This window comes from Mastomys coucha, unplaced genomic scaffold (genome assembly GCF_008632895.1).
Source record: "Mastomys coucha isolate ucsf_1 unplaced genomic scaffold, UCSF_Mcou_1 pScaffold8, whole genome shotgun sequence".
In the NCBI taxonomy this organism is placed as follows: Eukaryota; Metazoa; Chordata; class Mammalia; order Rodentia; family Muridae; genus Mastomys; species Mastomys coucha.
This window is the reverse complement of record NW_022196914.1, coordinates 52,270,129-52,294,146: the sequence shown is the minus strand read 5'-3', so window position 1 is coordinate 52,294,146 and position 24,018 is coordinate 52,270,129. Positions and strand designations below refer to the sequence as shown.

At 39.7% G+C, this 24,018-nt stretch overlaps 1 long non-coding RNA gene across 2 annotated transcripts; it reads right to left on the bottom strand.

The window, feature by feature from the left end:
• Positions 1 to 12,297: 12,297 nt before the first annotated feature.
• On the bottom strand, positions 12,298 to 22,796 carry LOC116083631. Of its 2 annotated transcripts, XR_004115818.1 has the most exons (3): positions 22,081 to 22,796; positions 15,143 to 15,542; positions 12,298 to 12,566 (listed from the first exon to the last, which is right to left on the bottom strand). It is a non-coding gene; the product is annotated as an uncharacterized LOC116083631 (long non-coding RNA). The 2 variants fall into 2 exon arrangements; XR_004115819.1 differs by lacking the exon at positions 15,143 to 15,542.
• Between the last annotated feature and the right edge of the window lie 1,222 nt (positions 22,797 to 24,018).

Genomic DNA, 24,018 nt, shown 5'->3' with positions numbered 1-24,018 from the left:
CTGAAACAAACAGTACACGAAGCATGTGCTTGTGGATGGAGAAAGCAAGCAAGCTTTTAATCTGTTATCGCACGAGACAGTCCCAGCAAGAGCAGAACCCCACAACAATGCTCTCCTTTTTTATTGCTCCATGTTGTATATAACTCGTTTCTCTCTTGGCCACACTGATTTGCATTAAATGCTCATTTGCTTTCAGACCTTTAGAATTAGTCTTGACGTCACCTGGATCACACACCCTCTGTTATATGGCTGCTTGACCATGTGTTACGAGGAGTGAGCTCATGTGTGGAACAAAACTTCCGTTACTAAGGAGCCCCATGCATCCCTGAACATTTGGTCTATGACCTCACTTTCTTTAAAACTTTTCTTACTTTTCTGATATATATTTCTGACGTCTTTAGAGAATGTATTGATTACACAATCACACAAATAGTACAGATGAGAATATCCTTCCTCCCAAAAGTTGCCAAGCATTTAGAGATAGGACCCTGTTTACAAAGTTTTGATAAGTTACACCTTTGACACAAGGAACAAGCACATTGGCAGTGCCTGTTAAGGTGGATGTTATGAGAGATGCTGTGTGGGAAAGATGAGGTAGAAGGACTAGCAATAATTCAATTCCTAACTGAAAGCCATGTCTTCCAGCTATGTAATCACATTCAACTGGTCTTTAATCACACCAAGATCCTATGCTGTCAGTGTCCATGTAGGGGTTTGGAACCACAGGGCTTGACACAGGGTTCCTCTGAGTAGCTCTGGCTGTCCTGGAACTCTGTAGACCAGGTTGGCGTCAAACTCAGAGATCTGCCTGCCTCTGCCTCCGGAGTTATGAGATCAAAGGTGTTCGCCACCACTGCCGGGCTTCATGGGGATTTTTAAAAGCATGCTGTCCCCAGTGTCTGACCGGGATGCAGCTACTGCAGGCTTTCAGCTGAAATCACCCCTGTGCTCTTCTGTGGGGAATGAAACGTGATCCCTTCTCCTGAACTGTGACAGCCTCCCCTGAGCAGGCTGTTCTTCACACAGGCTAAGTACCACAAAACCTATGTGTATTTTGAAGAACTTAATTTGGAGAGATATCCAAAAGGCAAGTGGAAGCTCTTTGCACATGAGAATGAGAGTTTATTCCAGCCAATATGAGGAGGAGGAGAAAGCTGAGCCACCTTGAATCAGTGCTTGCCAAAATGCTGCCAAGGGTCTATGATCTTACATATTAACAACAAAGAAGGCTGCAGCACACCAGTTGCTAGAACTGCAGTAGTTGGCGCAGGTCACTGATTGGCACTTGGTCTCTTGTACCTGCAGGTAAGATTTTTGATACATGCCCAAAGACAATTTTTTTTTAACTTAACCTTGTCTTTCTTTGTGAGACAGAAAGAATTCCTGCCTTACAGAATCTTTACTGTGATAAACGCAGTAAAGATTTTGAAAATTTACAACCTACGGGAAAAAAAGCACTTTACATTAGGACTCCCTACACACATACATGAATTTTTAAGTAAAGGTTTTGTCAATAAGACTTACCCTAATATTTAAGATGAGCTCTGATGATTTTCTAGACAATATAGTTTTGAAAACATTTCAGAGGCTGCAGTGCCCAGTGTGAAGAAGATACTTAGTATGCACACAAGACTCTATGTTCAATACCCGGTGCCTCCCTCCAATAAAAATTCTGAATGTAATCTGTAGTTGATTTGGAATATATTAAAGAGATGGAAGTCTCGCTTGGAAAGCATAAACCTAATTACTTGGCTCAATAAACATTACATCTCTGTTTTTCTTTCTTCTCTTTAACTCTTTAAGGATTTCCTTCCACTGCTTTTTGATCTCCATGCTTTGTGATGAAAATTCTAAGGCAGGGCACAAAGTTACTCTTTTGTGTGAGTGACACAAAGTTACTCTTTTGTGTGAGTGACGTGTTATTTCCCGACCCCACCCCGCTCCCCAGAGCTTACAAGACTTTTTAGCAATGGACCTCTGATGCGACTCCCTAGGCAGGGAGAACAGGTATGCCCAAGGAGCTTAAGTCTGAAAACAGACTGCAACAGAGAGAGGTGTCTAAATCTCTGCTTTAAAATTCCTCTCAGGTGGTGGCCTGACTCTTTAGTTGTTCTTGTGCATGGGAGACTCTGAGGTGCTAGCAGAGAGTGTCCCTGGGAGTTGGAGGATAGGGACCATGTCCAAGGCAGTGAGGTACTGAGAGATTCTGGAGTTCAAACCCATCCAGAATGGAAAGATTTTGGTGACGAGGCTCTCAATTACGCTTCAGCAAAACCATGACCTAGAAGCAAGAACCGTGCTTGTGAGTTGCAAACACCTAAGCAGCCCTGTCACAAAGCTATACAAACTTCAGCCAGGAAATTTAACCTCAGAGTGAAAAATGAACATTTTACAGCCTGATAGCATAGACTAGATGTTTTCATAATTTATCATTCCAGCAGTTTCTAGCATAAAATTATAAATGATTAACTTTGGTAAAGCTCATGAAAAGTGAGCAATTTGAGGCTTAACTAGCTTGCTGAAAAGGGACATGGACACGTCCACATTTAGTCCTGCGTTTCATCATGAAAAAAAAGACTGAAATTATCCAAATTTTGAAAAAAAAATCTATAATCTGTTCATCTGAGACATTCTAGGAATAGAACAGAAAAACACACACACACACACACAAAGTATTTTACGATAAAAGTAATGAGAATTCAGTAAAGAGAATATCTTCAAAGCAGCAAATGTATATTACATACAGGAAAATGCAGATAAATATTATTGTAGACCTTCAGCAGGCTAGCTTAAAGACAATGAAATGACATTTTTAAGTACTGAAAGAAAATTTGTTAATTTTCAATATTAAAGCAAATTAATATTTAACTTTTTGCCTTATGTGTCTGAGTGTTTACCTACATATTTGTATGTGTACCAAGTGCATCAGCATGTCTGAAGAGACCAGAAGAGGATGCTAGATTCCCTGGGCCTAGAATTACAAATGATTATGAGCTGCCATATAGATGATGGGAAGTGAACCTGGGTCCTCTGCAAGAGAAGCATGAGTTCTTAACCACTGAGCTATCTCTCTAGGCCTCTCTCTCTAAGGAGGCATGGGACTGTTTTGTGGTTAAGGAAAGTGGTGACAGGTGTGGTCTGATTGCAGCTGGAGGCAGGAGTCAGAGTGACTGCAGAAAATGTTACCAGAAGAGTAAGATCACAGAAGGTGAGAGCAGGTATAAGCTCCTATAGGCAAGGATGAAGTGTCCAGAGTGGCACAGAGGTTAAAGTGAAATTAACAACAACATATAGGGTGCTGATCGCCTGCAGATGTGAAGTCATGGCAACAAACACTTCAGTAAAGGAAGATGCATGCACAGTATCCTGAGATTCTCTTTGCCTCCCTCCCTCCCTCCCTCCCTCCCTCCCTCCCTCCCTCCCCCATGGGAATCAGCTGCTCACACCAACCTGGGAATCAAGTAGATGATTTTTTACTCTCCTTCCTGTCTTCCATCGCAAAGTCCCACTCTCGTCCCCAGCCCTGCAGAAACATGTCCTCCCTCTGTCTCCATTCTTTGGAGACCCCACTGAACTTCATGGAAGACAGTTTTCCTCCTTCCCATGGACCCTTACTGTTCCCCTCTATCCCATGCCCATGTCTTTGTGTCATCCCCCAATACCTAGAAACACATTCTACCTTGCCCCCTACCCCTGTGACCACACAGGGCAGGGACTAAAATCCACCCTCTACCAGACAATGCCCCATACCACTACACTTTCCTAAGACCCACAGATAGCAACAGAAACCAAGGAATAAAACACTCACCTAACACACACAAGGCCAGCTGTCACACCTATAATCACAACCACCCTAAACCCAGATGTCTAGACACTAGCTCAAAGACACAATCATGAGCACCCATGACAATAAGACCCCACCAGAATCCAGCAACCGTATTACAGTAATAGTGGGAAATGCAATAGAGCTGAAGCACAAGACACGGACTTTCAAAATAGCATTATGAATATGTTCAAGGATGCTAAAGATAATGTGAATAAATCCCCCAATAAAGTCTGTGAAAACAAAGAAAGAGTGGAGTGAAATTATGAAAACAGCTCAAAACATGAAAATAGATTATTATTTCCTAAACTGAGGGAAAACCGAAAATGAAAATTTAGAAAGTCAGGCAAACATCTCAGAAGTGAGCCTCACCAACCAAGAACAAGAGACAGAAAAGGGAACCACTGCCTTTAAAGAAAGATAGAAGAAATGGATACTTTGATCAAAGAAAATGCTGTGTTTTAAAAAGTGCAGGCATAAGATAACCAGAAAATCTGAAACACTATGAAAAAAACAAATCTAATTATAAATAATAGGAATAGAGGAAGGAGCAAAAACTCAGGTCAAAGGCACGGAAAATATTTTTAACACAGTCATAGAAGAAAATTTCCCTAAACTAATGAAAGACATGCCTATCAAAGTACATGAAGCATACAGAACCTAAGTAGAGTGAACAAGAAATAAATTCCTCTCAGAACAAAATACTAAACAAACAGAACAACAACAATATTAAAAGCCACAAAGGGAAAAAATAAGTAACATCTAAAGGCAAACCTATAGAATAATACCTGACTTTTCAATGGGTCTGGATGGATATTATACAAACTCTAAGAGACCACAGATGCCAGCCCAGACTACTAGACTGAGCAAAACTTTCAATTACAGTTGATGGAGGAAGAAAAGCATACCACAATAAAATGAAATCTAAGCAGTATCTATCTACAAATTCTGCTCTACAAAAGGTGCTCAAAAGAAAACTTCAACATGGAGAGGTTAACCACACCCAGGAAAACACAAGAAACAAATAATGCCAGATCAGAAAATCAAGAGTGGGAGGTGGAATCCCCACACTATCACAATAAAATAACAAAAATCAACAAAGGCTGCTCAGTATCAATGATATAAGTTTCACAATAAAAAGACACATACTGATAATAGAGTTAAAAAACAAACAAACAGGATTCATACTTCTGCTGCATCCAAAAACACTACTACTACAACACCATCACCACCAACAACAAAACCAAACACATCTTAACACCAAGGATAGACATTGTCTTAGGGTAAGAGAATGGAAGAAGATATTCCAAGCAAATGGATGCAAGAAGCTTGTGTAGCCAAAATGTCAGACATTAAAGTATATCTGACAAAATGAACTTTAAATTAAAACTAATCAGAAGAGATAGGGAAGGACCCTACATATTCATTGAAAGAGTTAAAATTAAAGACTTGTGCTGGCTAATGAGAAAATTACAGAAAAACACAGTGGACCAAGGTCGAATATGTCCAAATAAGCCTGGGCAAAAATAAGCAATCTGTTAGACATCCTGAGAACTAGCAGGTCAAAAAGACATAAACTATAAAAAACATACAAGGACATGTCTGGGCAGACACTGAGTAGTGAGCCATCTGGTCCTCTTAGATATGGTTTAAGGTCAGATGCTCTGTTGACTCAGATTAACACCAACCTTAGAAATTTTCCACTCTGTTCTGCACGTAATAGTTAATATTTGAACTAGCCAATCATGTATAGCCACACTGATTCCTTTGTTCCCCCAGACCTTTTTCCTATATAAACCCCTAACCCCTGAGCCTCGTGGTCGATCCCACTATCTCCTTCGTGAGATAGGTGTGGTGTTGGCCCGGAGCGCTCCAAAAATAAAACTACCTCTTGTATTTACATCAAGATGGTCTCTTGTGATTCCTTGGGTGCACATCCTCTCCAGATTTGAGGGGGGGGTCTCCCCACAGGGGTCTTTCATCATCAAAAGTAAAATCTACAAAAAGACACTGTAACTCTTAACATTCTAACACTAAACACAAGGGCATCCAAGTTCATAAAAGAAACACTACTACAGCTTAAGTCACATATTGACCCTCCCACACTGGTAGTGGGTGACTTCAGTATTCACATCTTGCCAACAAATGAGTCATCCAGATAAAAACTAAACAGGGAAATGGTGGAGCTAACTGTTGAAAACCAAATGGACCTAGGTGATGTTTACAGAACATTTCACCCAAACACAAAAGGTATTTCTTCTTCTCAGAAGCTCATAGAACATTCTCTAAAATTGATCACATACTCAGACACAAAGCAAGCCTCAACAGATTCAATAAAATTGAAATAACACCCTTTATCCTATCTGACCACCATGGATTAAAACTGGATATCAACAATAACAGAAACAATGGAAAGTTAACAGATTAATAGAAACTGAATAAATCACTACTGAACAAAATCTGGGTCAAACATTTATCAGGAAAGAAATCCAAACCTTTAAAGAATTGAATGAAAATGAAAACACAACATACCCAAACCTATGGTACACAATGAAGTTAGTTCTAAGTGGTAAATAATTTCTAACACTAAGTGCCTATGTAAAGAAAAAGGAGAGGAGATAGATTTCATATTCATAGCTTAACAGCACACCTGCTGAAAGCTCTAGAACAAAAAGATGTAATACCCAAAATGAATAGACATTAAGAAATAATCAAACCCAGGGGCAAAATCAATAAAATGGAATAAAGCCAAAGAATGAATGAAACAAAGAGCTGGTTATTTGAGAAAATGAATATAATTGACAAAATCTTAGCTAAATTAACTAAAAGATGGAAAGAGAAGATACAAATTAATAAAATTAGAGACAAAATGGAGACATAACAAGAAACACCAAAGAAATCCAGAGAATCATAAAGACATACTTGAAAAACTTGTAGTCCATCAAATTGAAAATCCTAAAATAAATGGATAAATTTCTGAATATATACTACTTACAAAATTTAAATCAAGATCAGATGAACAAATTAAACAAACCTACAATCCGTAGTAAGTTAGAAGCAGTAATTAAAAGTCCCTCAATCAAAACTAAAAGCTCAGGATCAGATGGATTCAGTACAGACGTCTGCTGACTTTCAAAAAAGAATGAATTCCAAAACGCCTCAAATTATTATGTAAAAATAATTTGAGGCCTTTGAGAAAATGCAATACCCCTTTATGATAAGAGTCGTAGAGAGATTAGGGACACAAGGGTCATATCTCAACAGAACAAAGGGGATTTTCACCAAGGCCACTGCAAACATCAACCTAAATGGATAGACACTTAAAGGAGTCCCACTAAAATAAGGGACAAGACAAGGCTGCCCACTCTCCCCATACCTATTCACTACAGTACTAAAAGTTTCAGCCAAAGCAATAAGACAACTGGAGGAGGTCAGGAGTATACAAACAGGAAAGGAAGACGTCAAAGTATCTTCATTTGCAAATGTTATGACAGTATACATAAGTGACCCTAAACATTTTGCCAGGAAACTCCTACAGCTGATTAATACTTTCTGAAAAGTAGTTGGATACAAAATTATCTCACAAAAATCCTCTTATATATAAATGCCTCTTATATATAGAGTCCTCTTATATATAGTCCTCTTATATATAAATGCCAAACAGACTGAGAAAGAAATCAAGGAGACAATGCCTCTCATAATAGCCTCAAAAAAAAAAAGTCAAACATAAAATCTTGGGGTAACTCTACACAAGCAAATGAAAATACTTGTGTAATAAAATTTTAAAGCATTAAAGCAAGAAATTGAAGAAGATATCAGAATATAGGAAGATCTCCCATGCTCATGGATTACTAGAATTAATAGTGAAAATGGCCAATCTACCAAAAGTAATCTAGAAAATCAATGCAATCCTCATCAAAAATCCAATGCAATTTTTCATAGAAATCGAAAGGACAAGTTTCAGCTTCATATGAAAACACAAAAAGACCAGATAGCTAAAAATATGCATAGTAAAAAATCTGCTAGAAGTATCATAAACTCTGATCTCAAATTGTACTATAGAACAATAGCAATAAAAACAGTACAGTATTGGCACAAAAACAGACATATTAATCAATGGAATTGGATGGAAGACCCAAACATAAATTCTCATCCCTCTCTCTATATATTTTTAAATAAAGAAGCCAGAAATACACACCATAAAAAAGACAGCATCTGCAACAAAAGGTACTGGCCAAACTGGATGGCTGCATGTAGAAGAATCTGAATAGATTCATACATATCACTCTGCATGAAACTCAACTCAAATGGAATAAGGATCCCTCAACATAAAGCCAGATACACTAAACCAACTAGAGGAGAAAATGAAGAATAATATTAAATGCATTGGCAAAGGAAAAGACTTTCTAAACAGAACACCACGCAGGCACTTAGAACACCAATTAACAAATTGAACCTCATGAAACTGAATGGCTTTTGTATGGCATAGGGTGCTGTCACTCAGGTAAAGTGAAAGGCTACAGAGTAGAAAACATTTTTATCAACTACACATCTGATGGATGTGTAATATCTAAACTATATAAAGAACTAATAAAAAATACCTGGACACCAAGAGTACAATAACTCAATTAAAATGGCTTACAGATCTAAACAGAGTTCTCAAATGATGAATCACAAATGTCTGAGAAACACTTAAACACACATCCAACATCCTCAGTCATCAAGAGAATAAAAACCTAAACTACTTTGAGTTCCATTTCACACCTGTCAGAATGGCTAAGATACATAAAACAAATGACAGTTCATGCTAGTGAGGATGTGGGGTGAAGGAAACACTCATCCACTGCTGGTGGAAATGCAAACTTATACAGCCTCCATGGAAATAAGTGTGGCAGTTTCTCAGGGAGCTAGAAATAGATCTACCTAAAGATCCAGCTATACTACTTTTGGGCAAATACCCAAAATATCCATCAAACTACAGAGTTACTTGCTCAACCATGGTCATTGATGCTTTATTTACAATAGCCAGAAACTAGAAACTAGATGTCCATCAGTGGATGAACTGATAAAGAAAATATGATAGGCTTACACAATGAAACATTATTCAGCTGTTTAAAAACAAAACAAAACAAACAAACAAAAAAAATCAAAATCATGAAATTCACAGGCAAATGGATGGAGCGAGAAAAAAATCATGAAGTATCCCAAACCTCCAAAATACAAATATTGTATTTATTCACTTTCATGTGTATGGTAGCTTCAGAATGACTGTTCTAACTGTATAGAAGTTCATTAAGAAGCTGTGGTGCTCTAAAAGAAAGTGTTCTTCATAGGTCCTTAGGAAATGGCACTATCAGGAGGTGTGACCTTGGAGTAGGTGTGGCTTTGTTGGTAGAGACATGTCACTAGGATGAGATCTCAGAAGTTCAAACCTAGGTGCAGTGGCTGACAGTCACTTCCTGCAGCCTGCAGATCCACATGTAGAACTCTCAGCTACCTTTTCAGCACCATGTCTGCCTACACACTGCCATGCCTCCTGCCATGATGATAAACCTCTGAATTGTAAGCCAGTCCCAAATAAATGTTTTCCTTTATTAAGAGTTGTTGTGGTCATGGTATCTCTTCACATTAATAGAAATAATACGGCAGATGCATAGACTTGGATCTGGTAATTTTAGTGTGTGATGGTTTGTGTTTGCAAGTTCTATTCAATAAAGTTTTGTTTAGTACTTTTCAAAAGTGAAGAACTTTCTAATAGGACTTAAGTTGCATAGGAAATAAGACAAACAATTGACAAATGGGACTTCATGAAATTAAAAGGCTTCATCAAAGGAAATTATCAATTGAATTAAAATGTAGCCTACAGCATGGGAGACCATCTTTGCCAGATGTACATCTGACAGAGGATTAATACCTAGATTACATAAGAATGAGTAAAACCACTAAGCCTTATGAAAATCATTATCATAATAACCACAATGTATGTCCTAAATCTGAGCAGATAAAATGCAATTAGCTAATAAACAATTGTAAAGTGTTCAACATCTGGAGCTGCTCTCATTTCCTTTCTGTTGCTGTGGTTAAAAAAGAAAAGAAAAGAAAAAAATTATCCTGGGTTCAAGTGCAAGGCACACCAGGAAGGAGAAGAGGTGAGAGTGACGCAGCTGCCAGCTGACCTGCCCCACCCTCTAGCCTTGGCTCCCAAAGACACTGCCCTCCCCACCTCAGTGCTGTCCCAGTTTCAACAAAACCCCTATCAAAGTTCCAACACAATACTTTACAGATCTTGAAAGAACAATACTTAACTTCATACAGACAAAAAATAAAAAAATATTAAAAACAGGATAGCTAAAAAATCCTGGAAAACAAAGAACTTCTGGAGATATCATCATCCTTGAGCTCAAGCTGTACTTCAGAGATGTAGCAATAAAAATGTATGGTATCGGCATACAAGCAGACAGGTTTATCAATGGAATCGAATGGAAGACCCAGACATAAATCCACTCACCCGTGGACATTTGCTTATATATATATATGTATGTATGTTCCAGAAATATATAATAGAAAAAAGAAACAAGTATCTATCTGGAAAGAGTATCTTCAACAAATGGTGCTGGTCTAACTGGATGCTGGCATGTAAAAGAATGCAAATAGATCTGTATCTATCTATCACCATGCACAAACCTCAAGTCCATGTGGATCAAAGACCTCAGCATAAAACCAGGTACACTAAACTTGGTAACAGAGGAGTGGGGAATAATCCTCGATGCATTGGCACAGGAGACAACTTCCTGAAGAGAACACTGATAGCACAGGTACTAAGATCAGCAATCTATAAATGGGACCTCATGAAACTGAAAAGCTTCTGTAAGACAAAGGACACGGTCAATAGGACAAAATGACAGCCCACATAATGGGACAAGATCTTCACCACATCTGACAGAGGACTAATATCCAAAATATATAAAGAACTCAAAAAACTAGATACCAACAAACTAAATAATCCAATTAGAAATTGAGGTACAGATCTCAACAGAGAATTCTCAACAGAGGAATCTCAAATGGCCAGGAAAAACTTAAAGAAATGTTCAATATCCTTAGTCATCAGGGAAATGAAAATTAAGGTGAGCAGTCTCTCTCCAGGTGAGTAGTCTCTGGCTATAAACAACTAGGAGGAGGAAGCTACAGTTGTTAGTTTTGTACACACTGCTTGTTGTCATTAAACTCTTGTACTTGGGCCAGAGAATGAAGCCTTTGCCATGACAAGGACCAAGGCCTGAGACCCTTGGGAAATTGCTATAACAAAGCAGCATGAGCGAGCTATGAGAGGTGGGCCAGTAAACACTGATCCTCTGTGGAGGTGGTTCTCAACTTTCCTAATGCCGTGACCCATTAATACAGTTCCTCATGCTGTGGTGACCCTCAACTGTATAATTATTTTTGTTGCTACTTCATGATGGCAATTTTACTACTGTTATAAATTGTAACTTAATTTTTTGAACATAAGACTGTTGCTAAAGGGATCGGGACCCAAAGGTTGAGAAACACTGCTCTGTGCCCTCTGCTCTTTTTCTGCTTCTAGGTTTCTGCCTGGAGTTCCTGCCCTGGCTTCCCTCAGTGATGGACTTATAAACTGTAAGGACTTATAAACTGAAATTCTTTCCTCCCCAAGCTGCTTTTGATTACAGTGTTTTATCATAACAATAGAAGCCTTAAAATGTCATGTACAAATTGTCAAAAAAAAATTCAAAAAAGATGCAACTGTGATATTCCAAGGGCAAGATTTAAGAAGAGAGCTTTAAAATTAGTTTTTATAAAACATAAATGCACTGAACTGATCTTATCAGTTTTTATTAGTTATGACAGACTCCTCACTCTCCCAAAATGCCTTTGATTCAGGCAGTCAATATATGCCTTCCATCCGATGATTTGGGGGAAGAAATGTTGAATCTTAGCATCATCATCACACACACAAAACTCTCACTTTGCACAAAACTCAGCATAAAAGCAATTTATGAAAACGGTCAATGATGAGGAGTGGAGGCGCTTCCTACGAGGGCTGCTGCTGACACAGACATGCGGGGAGCAGAGGGGAAGAGCAACTCAGAGTGTGAGCACTCCGTGGCCATGGCCTGGATTATCAAGGGCTCATCAGTACTGACGAGGCACTAACTGCATTCAGGTGCACTTCAATCAGAGCTAGATTAGACCATTAAGATTAACGAGGTGCAAGAAGCCTTTAATGAATAAAAGTGGGTTGTTATTGAGGGCTTGAAATGCATTTTGTTCATCAGGCAACAAAGTAATTAGCAGTGCAATCAGGCCTCTCGTTGGTAGACAGGTGGAAAGTTTTTGTTCTTTAAGATGTTGTTGAAGCTACACACATTCAAACTGTCCATTGGAGCATTTCTGCCATGTTCCCTCATATGGCCTGTCTGATTAGCTTAGTGAAAGCAGACATCAACTTACCTGCATTTTGCTAACCTTTTTATTTAAGAAAGAAATAGAAACCGTATTTAGCTGCTCTCCCCATGATGCGTATTTTCTCACTACACTGTTGTGATGTTTTTCCTCTTGCAGCACCCATCATGTTTCTAAGTGATATTTTTCAGCGTTAGTCTTCACAGACGTTAACCAAAATTTTGAGGTAGAGACCCAAGCACCCTCAGGAAATTCAGCAGCATTTTAGCTTGGGAAGGAAATGCTGTGTTTATCAGCTAACGGCATGCACATTCACATTTTCCTGGAAAATAATAAAATGAATTAGGGAACAACCCCAGGAAGGTGCACAGCCAGACTTCTGGAATTACCTATTTTACATGCTTAATCCCGTTTTGACAAATTTAATGTTGGTTAAGTCCTCCATCTCCTTAGTTTCCTCAGTATTTCTGTCCATGTTACTAGTGTAATGAGTCTTACAATTCATAATTTAGCAAGTTCTAGAACATAAGATGCTCAATAAACAGCAGGTATTATAAGTATTAAAAATGTCCTAGCTGGGCAGCGGTGACACATGCCTTGGAGGCAGAGGCAGGCAGATCTCTGTGAGTTCAAGGTCAGCCTGGTCTACAAAGCAAGTTCCAGAACAGGCAGGGCTACACAGAGAAATCCTGTCTCAAAGAAAGAAAGAAAAATGTCCAACAGTGTAACAGCGCATTCTACATTCACACTGATGGATATTATGATTAGAAAGAAAATTATATACAAATAAAACTTGATCATAAGTTTAAGAACAGATTTTTAATAATCGTGAAAAGGTGCTTCATGACAATTATGACTTAAAAAACAGACTCAATGATCTTAAGAAGGTTAAATGCCAGGAGTAAAATACATATAACAGCAAATTTACCACCTTAGTCATTTTACACATACAGTTCAGTGTCACTAAGCACACCTACACTCATAACCATTACCACCATCCTAAACATCAGTTTTAAAGACAAATAGCCAACATAGGAAAAACAACACACAGAGACTGAATACTATGCTTGTGGGTCTGATTTTAATGAGGTCCCCTGTCTGGTTTGCTTTTCTCCAGGGCATGCTGTAGCGCACACACACTCTGCAGCTGATACTCTGATGTGAAGCACACTGCTGGTCTCCCTGTTGGGCAGTCATGTGCACACTGGTGCAGGCCTTCACATTTATCCTCATTTCCTCTGCCCAGGCGTATCAGCATCCTCGACAGCCTTTGCCACTGGGTCACTGGTTCCTCTGGGGACCACATGCACCTCACTATCACATCCCAGAATAAATCAAACACAGCTTGGTACATTTGCCTGGCCCATAAGTGTTTCTTTTCCCATGCTCATTTAGTTGTTATGCTAGAGTTTTTGGAAGGCTATGTCTATTCTGCTTGATAGTCCTCTTAAGTTAGGTCAACCTATATCATAAATTGATGCTTTTATCCAGAAGTTTAGGTTAGATAGATTATTTATGAGTTCCCAAAGCTATACTAAACATTCTGGCTATTTTGTGTTCACTTGGACTCCTTATAAAGTACTAGTATAGTCTCTCTCTCTCTCTCTCTCTCTCTCTCTCTCTCTTTCTCTCTCTCTTTCTCTCTCTCTCTTTCTCTCCAACCTCTCTCTCCCTGTGTGTGTGTGTGTGTGTGTGTGTGTGTGTGTGTGTGTGTGTATGCGCACACCCATGAGACAGGGTGGGGGGGGTGTTTGCTGGGGAGGACAGTAACACTGGGCACTTCCATTTAAAATGGGAACATACTGTATTTAGGTTTTCTCAAGACCTTCCAAGAACAATCAGTGTATTAAGATCTATGCCATCACTATAATTCTTTCATCAGTTGTTATGTGGCATTTATAATCTTATATATGTGGTTTGTGAGTCTGCATAGCCTACTTTTACAAGCTGCTGGCTGCTTAAAGTCAAGGACTCTGTCACTTTGTCCTGTCACCTAACAAGGTACTGGAAAACAGTAGATATGTTTTCTTGTGCCTTTTCTTGATGGAATCCCATCATTCCCTGTGAATGGATAGCTCGCACCCAGTATCATTTCCTCAGACACAGGAAGAGGGCAAGTACTCACTTCAGATAATGCAAGAAGGCTTGCCAATCTCGCCACTTCCTTGAAATGTGGTGTAAGCACTCCTTTGAAGCACTCGACACACTAACTTCTATGAATCGTGATTAGGGACTTGAGTTTGAGAGGATGAGAGCAAGCACAGTTAGACGGCCTCCTCATTTCTGCAATTAGCATTTTAATCCTATTCTTTGTCTTTTTAAAGCAAAGGATCTGAAGAAAGGCTTAAACCTTTTCTGGGAACAATACAAGTGCATATGATTCTTATTTATTGTCTAGCAACTTCAAACAACTCCCAATAACAGTTTTGTCCTTCCAGACACTTCAGGTACCTTTTCCCCTACTTCAGAAATTTAGAAGTGATGCTTAAGAGTTTTGTTATTGAAGAAGGAAACCAACAATGTAGGTGAAAACAAGGACCACGTGGTGCATAGCAGGTAACAAAATTCTGTTTCTAGCATTGTGTCATAAAGTAATCACTTCTCTGGGATGTATTGATCGGGAAACAAGGAGACAGGCTTTTAAAAGTATATATGCCTATGTATGTATTTTATTGCAAATTCCTGTGTTCCCTGTCAAAACCCCATGGTTTAAAACTTTTTAAAATGGTTCTAAATTTAACATATACTCATTGAATAAAATTTATAAAATGGTATATGAAGAAACACATAATTGGGTTATCCACAAGCCTTACTGCAAAGATTCTAAAAACTGCCTTAAAAGCATTGGCAGAATTTCTGAGACAGGGGCCATTACAGCAGCTCTGGTCCACATCCCACCTTTGCTTCAAATGACGGAGTTGATAATCCATTTCCACCTTCTGCTGCTCTGTTCTCCTGTACATTTTAATGAAGTTCAATCAATGTCCAGAGGGTGATGACCACCAAAGCAGGCACACTTTTTTCATACAAAACTGTCTTCTTGTTTTTTGTTTTTTGTTTTTTTTTTTTCTGTAAAAATCTAGAATGACAGCCTGTGGGTTTACACAAGCTTTGAATCTGAAATAACTCCAATGGCCAGCGGTGCTATTTTGGAAGGCCACGGAATGTTTGAGAGGTGGAACTCACTTCTTCCCATTCTCCTGTTCCCCATCTGCTCTGACATGAACAACTGTTTCTTCCATGCACTCCTGACACCAAGAACTGAGCTACTCTACAATTCTTTTCCTAGCATGATGGCCTGAAACAAACAAACAAAAAATCCAAGTTAGTTTTTCTTCCTTTCAGTGACTAATACTAAAGTGCTTAAACTCTAAGTGATAAAAATGATAATTCTTCAATTTGACCAAATCTGGTCCCAGCTTTCCTTTCTTGTCACTACCCTGTCTGTATTCAGCATGAGTCTTAAGCAAAGCTGGCTGCCTGAGAAAGCCAATGCATCCAGCCAGGGCCTTGGAGACTCTTACTTCCTGGTCTCTTTCAGCAGGCTAACCAAGCACCTGTCACTCAGAAAGGATATAGGCAGGAATGGATATATAACATTCTAGCGGGGCAGGATCTACTTCCACATAGGATGGCAGAAGCAAACGGGTCTACTCTGCCTTCTACAGAGTACAGCCACAAAACACAGCACAGAGATCAGCTAGTACACTCGTGCAAAAACTGTACCAGCAAAACTGGGGAAGCAGAATTCCAAGGACTGCTAAACCAGTAAGTCAACAGTCGCTGCTCTTTGCTATGCCATGGCTGGATTAACAACTACCTGGGCTTAGAAGTGGGCACCTGGGTGGAGAGAGAACTCCAGAAACCTGTTCATCCACAGGGAATGGGAAAGCCTAACATCAAGAGACTCCCACTTTTCTTTCCCCCTCCTTTCTGTTCACTCTCATTCTCCATCTCTGTCCCTCCGTGTGTCTCTGTCTCTCTAACTGAAGTCTGTAAGGTGTAGAGAACTGGTTTGGAGGACTTTTTGGTATGACAGCTGTATGTGAGCCTTCATGCTCCTGTAAGTAATCTTAATAAGCCTATTTACAGAGCTGATAATCTTTAAATCTGCCTGCTCCTTCTGTATTTGAGGTGAACAGATGTTTCTTACACATTTCCCCAGGATAGCCATGTAATATAACTTTAAAGTATGACTAAAGTATATTTTGCCAGAGGCTCACATCAGGTGTTCTTACTAGTTACTCTTTACTTTATATTTTGAGATAGTTCTCTTGCTGAACTTGAAGCTCACTGGCTGAGAAAGACTAGTTGTCTGGCAGACTCCAGAAATCTGCCTGTCTCTGCCTCCTTGGTACTGGGATTATAGCAACCTACCACTAGACTAGACCTCCCGAATGGGTCCTGGGGATCAAAATCAAAGTAAAGTACTTAGGTTTATGTGACTAGTACTTTTATTAACTGAGCCACCTCTCCAGCCCTAAAGTTATGTTTTGCTTTGAAGTAAACATAAAATATATGTATTTGATGCATAAGCTTCCCTTATTCATGCTCTGGTCTTCCAGGAATTTTTGTTTGAATGTTTTTGTTTGTTGCTTTTTGTTTTATTTTGTTTGGTTTGGTTTATGACAGCATCTCTCTATGTAGTCCACGCTGGACTCAAACTTGCTGTCTTCCAGCCTCCATCTTATGTATGTCAGCAGTTGCTGCTCTCGGCTATGTCATGGCTGGATTCACAACTACTTGTATGTCAGTATTATATGTATGTCAGTATTATAGCACCATGCTCAGCCCCTTCCATCTTAACTGCTAAAGTTGAAACCACCAACTGCTAACAGCATCAAATTGTATGACAGATGGTGCATTCTATTGATACAAACTCCACTTAATAATGAGCTCATCAAGAGACAGTGATGCGCAATGTGTTGGGTACTATTCAAAAGCAAGATGAAAGTCAGTTTACAAGCTGTATGTTCATGAGCCAAAACTATTGAAGAATGATTATGAGTATCAGAATAGGCTATGTAATTCAGGCAGTTTCTTCCCCTATCTTGTAGTCATTACTGTTTTAACCATATTAGCCAACTAATTTAAAGCACTCTGATTTAAAAATCCATTCATTTACCAACATGAAAACACCTTTCTTTTTGTACTTATCCATCTTCATATTCATTCCATAAAAATGTAATGCCAGCTATATAGCAATCATAAGTAAAACCAAAGCCTAACTAGTAAAAATAAGACACAGAGGATCCATTCCATTTTGGGTCCATTTTGCTTTATGATTTAGTTCTGCATGCTCACTATCTAGACAGACAGGCAGATGATTACTATATGCTAAGTGTTGACTTACAGTATGTATGCTAAGCATGACACATATGTATGAGAATGCCACAGTGAACCCCATTAGATGATAGGCCAACTGAAGATTAATTTAAAAGGGAGATGAAGAAAAAATGCTAAGTAATATAAGCTGCTGGCTTATAGAAAAGGAAACACAAGAAACTGTGAAGCAGCAACAAGTTCAACCTCCCTCATAATAAATGAACAGACACTCCATACATCTATAGGTCATGCTCACCTCTGGCTGCCTGGCAACAACTCATTTGTCAATGTGCTCTTCAGGAAAAGATGAGAATCTAACTGTTCTCATGCATTGCTTCTGAGTGAATACGTAGGTACAAGCTGGACCGGATGACTATCTACCAAAAATGTGAACGCATAGTATTCTCTGTGGCTTTGGATCGAATGTTGGTGGAGGTGGTCCTTGAGAACTGAGCAAATGTTCCACAACACATTGAGCCCTTGTTATTTTTAGACAAAAGAACAGGGCTGGGGAGATAGCTCAATGGCCAAATCACTTGCCATGCTAGGTGAATTTCAATCCCCAGAACACAAAGGTTTCTAAACTGAAACTGAGCATCTTACCATCCATTTACAGCATTTTTTTCAAATTGCTTAAATCATCTTCAGCATTTACTTAGCTCCTTGAGCATAGATGCAATATGTTACTTAAAGACCTTGTCTGATGATTGTATGATGATTAATCTTGATTTTTTTAAAGGATTGGGAGATGTTGAGGGGATTAATAAAGCACACTTCGAATGGTATCTCTGAGGGCATTTCCAGAAAGGACCATCAGTTGAGAGGGAGAGCAACTGAGAGGAAAAGACCCATTCTGAGTTGACTCGGTAGGCTGGAGGAAGAATGGGTGAAAAAGGTGGAAAGAGAAAGCTGGCCAGGTTCTGCTTGCTTCCTTCTTCCTGGGTGACAGCATTGCAGTCACTGTGGATAGCACACCTCATCTTCTGCAGCCTTTCCATGCAGAAGTCAGTGAGTCTCTACAAAGCTTCTAGACTTTAACCTTGGACTTCCCCATCATTGCCTACATCACCCCCTTATAAGGCTTCTGGCTTCTTGGAGTAACTATTTGGTTGGACAACTACTGGGCTATCTGGTTCCCCATATATGTGTGGGAAAATTATATATATGTGTATAGTTTTTTCATTTAGTTCTATCCCTCTAGAGATCTGGATAATAAAGGTGACATCTATTGTCTGCCCCCACCCCTCTGGCAATGTTTTTCATTTTTCTAGTTTGTTGTGTATCAAACCATTTTATATTTTATCCTGGACATGGTGGATGCTATTTTGTACATACTTCAAGTCTTTCTTATTTCTCAACAAACAAGCCAGCAAGCAATTAATGTGCAATTGTATTGTCAGTTTCATCTCATGGTTTGTGGGTGGCAATTCCAATCTTGGTTCCTTTTAAGTTCCTTCTGAGTTTGTCTTGTGCGTGGTGTTTCAGGGGCCAGTCTTCCGCATACAGAAGCAGAGAACTTGTTTCCAGAGTCCCCTGCCTCTTCATTCCCCCAGGCACGTCTATTAGATGCTGCTTCCATTGTCTTATAGACTGAGAGATGGTGCCTCATCTTATGGTGCCTCATCATTATGGTGTATTCATATCATGCTATGCAACCTAGGCCTGAGGCCCACTCCCAATGCAAACATCCTTTCTGCGTACATGTATTGAAGGAGACATTCCATCATGCGCTTCTGTCTATACATTCTGACCCCCCTTCACAATTACTTGCTTATTTGTCTGGATCTCATGTTAGCTTTTACAATGTCTGAGTTTTATAGTATCATTGGGATGAGAAATGGTTTGTAAAGTTCATATCATCATATAAACTTAGTTTGACATATAAACACATACTGTCCATGCTAAAATTACATTAATATAATGAAAAGAATATGCAGCAGTGGTGTTTTACACTGGGTAAAGTTTACAAAAGTATGCTAGAAGTATTTAGGTTTATAAACCTTTTATGTTACATACTTGGCATGTTGCTTATCATGTATCCTTTTTTAAAAAGATTTATTTATTATTATATCTAAGTACACTGTAGCTGTCTTCAGGTAGCACCAGAAGAGGGCATCAGATCTCATTACGGGTGGTTGTGAGCCACCATGTGGTTGCTGGGATCTGAACTCAGGACCTACGGAAGAGCAGTCGGTGCTCTTATCCGCTGAGCCATCTTGCCAGCCCATCATGTATCCCTTTTAAGATACTGTGGTAGCTAGTCTTTGTTGTCAACTCGACTACATCTGGGATTAACTAAAACCTAAGTGACTGAGTATACTTGTGAGGATATTTCCTAATTAAAGAAGTGGGAAGACCCACTTTTTAATTTGGATCTTTTGAAAGGGAAAGATACACCTTTAATCCAGATCTTTTGAGGTGAGAGAATCCATCTTTAATCTGGGCCACACCTTTCTGCTGGCAAGTCTTATAAAGGACACAAAAGAAAACAGCTTGTTCTCATTGCCTGCTTTCTCTTGCTGGCATTCCTTCCCTGCACTGGAGCCTACTTCTTCAGGATTCTAGTGTATACTGAGCACTAGCTGAGACATCCAGCCTGTGTTCTGAACAACTAACGGATTTCTGGATCTTCCATTGGTAGACAACTATTGTTGACTAGCTGTACTATAGCCTGTACGCTAGTCTAATAAATCCCTTGTGTATGTGTGTGTGTGTGTGTGTAAGTTCAAGCCCAGTGTGGGCAGTGTGGGTTGCATAGTGAGTTCCATATATACAAAGTAATTCTAGAACATTCCTTTATCATATATATTACATATATATTCACCTATCAGTTCTGTTCCTTTAGAGAACACTAGTGAATACAGATGCTTTACAATACAAAAAAAAATGAAGCATGTCGCTTGATAATGAAACCTGTGGCTCCTCACTTAACATTTTTCTAACTTACATTTTGTCATGAAATGATATATTTATATCAATAAGTAAAAGAGAAATAGAATAAAAATATAATCTCTTGAATTATAATATACTCTGTCTTACATTGGTATGGATAATGCAATAGAGCATATTTAAAGTGAGTTCAAGTAGACAGTGATCTGTAGTATTTCAAAAGAGTAGAGTACACAACTACAGACGGAGATCTTGGTTCAAAGTTTCATTCTGTCTCTTACTGCCTGTGTGACCTTGAGTGACTTTAGCTCTCTGAGCTTATTTCTTTGTTGTTCAATGGAAAAAGCAATAGCTACCTCCCAGGATACTGGGTAGATAGACTTAGTAAATAGTAGCTCCTACTAGTAGGAATACTAACACTTCCTCATGCATCCCAAATCTTAGTCTATGATTTGCTTACTCAATTACTAATCTTCATCAAAACAGAAGTGTTCCCTCACTTCCAGAAATCAGATCTTCAAGGAAATTTAGCATTGAAAGGACTCATTTTTGTTGAATGCGCCATCTAGTGGTATACATTGTGTTAAAGGCTAGGTGTCCACAGAAAATAAAACCTCACTCTGAGTTGAAATGTTAGTAGGTTTGAGTCAGCAGGCTGTGGTAACTAAGTTATAATATAAGGGACATTATTACACATCTTTGTTTGTTGTTGTTGTTGTTGTTTTTATAGAGAGGGTTTCTCTGTATAGCTCTGCTTGTCCTGGGACTCGACTGTAGACCAGATTGGCCTGAAACTCAGAGATCTGTCTGACTGCTTCGGGAGTGCTGGGATTAAAGGCGTGCACCACCACACCCGGCCCCATCACCCATCTTTTAAGCGGTTCATTTCCCAACAGCTAAAGAATTGTGTTTTGTATTTTTAAACTTTCTGAAATATTTGTGGCTTTACTATACCAAATCACAATATTTTTCTGACATTGATTTTCCTTTCAAGGAAAACTGGGCTCATTTTAGTTCTTTATCCAGTTAACAGATAAGTAAGGAATAGGGGATCAATTATGTGAAAGGCAATCAGGATACAGTAAAACTTATTATACAATCCATTTTGTAAAGTATCAAAAAGCATAGTCTGGGAGAGGATGTTTCAGAGGCTTAGATAAGATTAAAATCTCAGAAGTCTTGAAACGGAACATATTAAAGAAACTAGAGTCTTATGCAAGCAGAACAGTATATGTAAATTCTGGTCCTAAACAAGTACAGTGGTCACTTACAAAAATGGAGAAGGCCCCTTCATACAGAGCTCAAATCGGACAGAGAGAGTAACACAAGCTCCTTCAGGGTTTGAACATCATCTCAACAGTGAGAAAAGGTGGAAGGGTTTTAGGCTAGAAGGCACCAATTTCATTTGGCGCTCTGATTTACATTTTCAAAAGTTGACTTGTATAAAACATCTGGGCAAAGACGTCTGCCCAGATAAGCTGCAGAAATTTGGGGCAACACAGTGAGAACGGAGACAAGGGACAGGACAGTCAGTGGAGATAAAAGGCAAGAAGAGCAGAGGGGCAGAGAAAGTGGGTCAAATATTTAAGAACCTGATGGAGGACTAAATGTATATTCCATACCGTTTCTCACGGAACAAAACTGGGGGTGGTGTCCCGGGACGAGGACACTAACTGGACAGACGACTAAAATTTTTTTGAAAATTAACTCTGGCCACAAATTGTGAATTAGCTCCAGACAGGGCAATCACGAAGCACCACTCAGAACCAACAGGTGCCCCAAAAGGTTTCTTCTGACTTGAATCTCAGCGACACTCTTACGGCGCTGCCATCTTTGCCGAGCCTCCGCTCTCTCCCACCAACAATTTCGCTACAAATTGGATTTTTAAAGTCCAGTTCAAAGGACAGTATAAGGAAGATCTTACTCCCAAGAGTCCTTTCGTCTCTCTCTCCCTCTAGACTGCACATTCTGGAACGACACAGACTCAGCGCTCATCATCTTTGTGTCCCGGGAGTCCAGTGCAGAGCCCTGCAAACACTACACGACCCACAAACTTATACAAGCCACCATGCCTAACTGAAGACGCACAACCGCCTCAAGCTTCTCTGGCTTGGCCTGCCGGAAGTGACGCGTAGAAGTTGCACTTCCGGTCGCTAAGGCCACGCCCTCATCCGGGACCGGGCTTCTCTGGCTGGTTGTCTCAGCTGCTCTGGAGGATTCAGACCGGGTAAGGAGCTACGCGGGCATCACCAGTTAAAGTGTACGCGCTTCTGTGTTTCCTTGGCCGGCTGAAGCCGGACTCCTGCGGGAGATCGCGAGGACAGAGCCTGGGAGCTAGTCGGATCGCCCGGCAACGCAGTTGGGAGCGGGCCTCGCAGGCCTACTAGGGTGCGCGCTGCTGGGCGGGCGTGGAGAACCGATGCCTGGCGTACGGGAGCACCAGGGCTGTCCAGCTGCCCCGCGCCACCCTCCAGACACCCAGAACCTCACCTTCCGTGTGTGCGGGAGGAAGGTCCGCCCTCTTGGTGACGTGGAGCGGGGACCTGTGTACTGTAAAGCGGCGTACAGCGTCACTCACCGGCCCTGAAGGCCTGCAACCGACTGCTGGGGCCAAGGCTTTAAAGTTGCCTGGCCCACAGGATGCTGCCCTGAAAGTGGCAACTCAGTAGTTGAAATCGTCCTTTGATTATGTCTAGTATTTATTCATTGAAGAAGAAAAAGAAACTGTTCTCGGAATTGCTAGGTAGTGTGCAAAGTAAAATACTCAAAATTTTATATTGGCGCCAAATAGTTAAAATACACTCCTTTAAAACTATGGTCACATCTGTATTCTAAATGAAAACCTCTATTTATACGTATTTATTAAGGGTACACAAACAAGATTTCTTAGTGTGAAGTTTATTTTACAGTTTGAATCACTGAAGTGATTGAAAATTGAAAATGATTTAATTGGACGGCAAATGGCAGTCACCCTCATTAAATAAGATTGCCACGTGACTGCAGACACTTGATAGACTGCCTTTGTACATCTACAGGGGAAAGACAGACAAGGACAAGACTTGTATGTTTACTAATGTGCTTTGCCAGTTGTTGCATTGGAATGGCAAACTAAGCAAGCAGATGGGGAGAAAGTATACTGAGGTTTAAAGTAGACTGAGCAGAGGGAAGGAAATGGCCAGGAATCCCGCAGGCTTCGAGAGGACCATTTACAGTATTTATGTATGATTTCTAATTTAAAAATCATCTGTTGGCAAAGTACTTTCTAGTTTTGACTAAGCATATGTCATTTTCTTCAACTGAAGTAGAACCTCTCTGCTCAGTGTCAAAGTTACTTTAGAGCATTGTCGACACAACATACCATGTGTCTGTGACCCTAGCTAAATGAAGAATTTTAATGGTTTAAAGTTTGAAACACGAGTGTATTTGATAGTAATGACCTCTCTGTATATCTTCAGTTTTAACTAATTGATTACTACTCGCTCTTATCTTACAGATTAGTAAAGTACCTCTGATCCAACCATGACCAGGTGGGCTAGAGTTACTACTTCAAATAGTAAGAG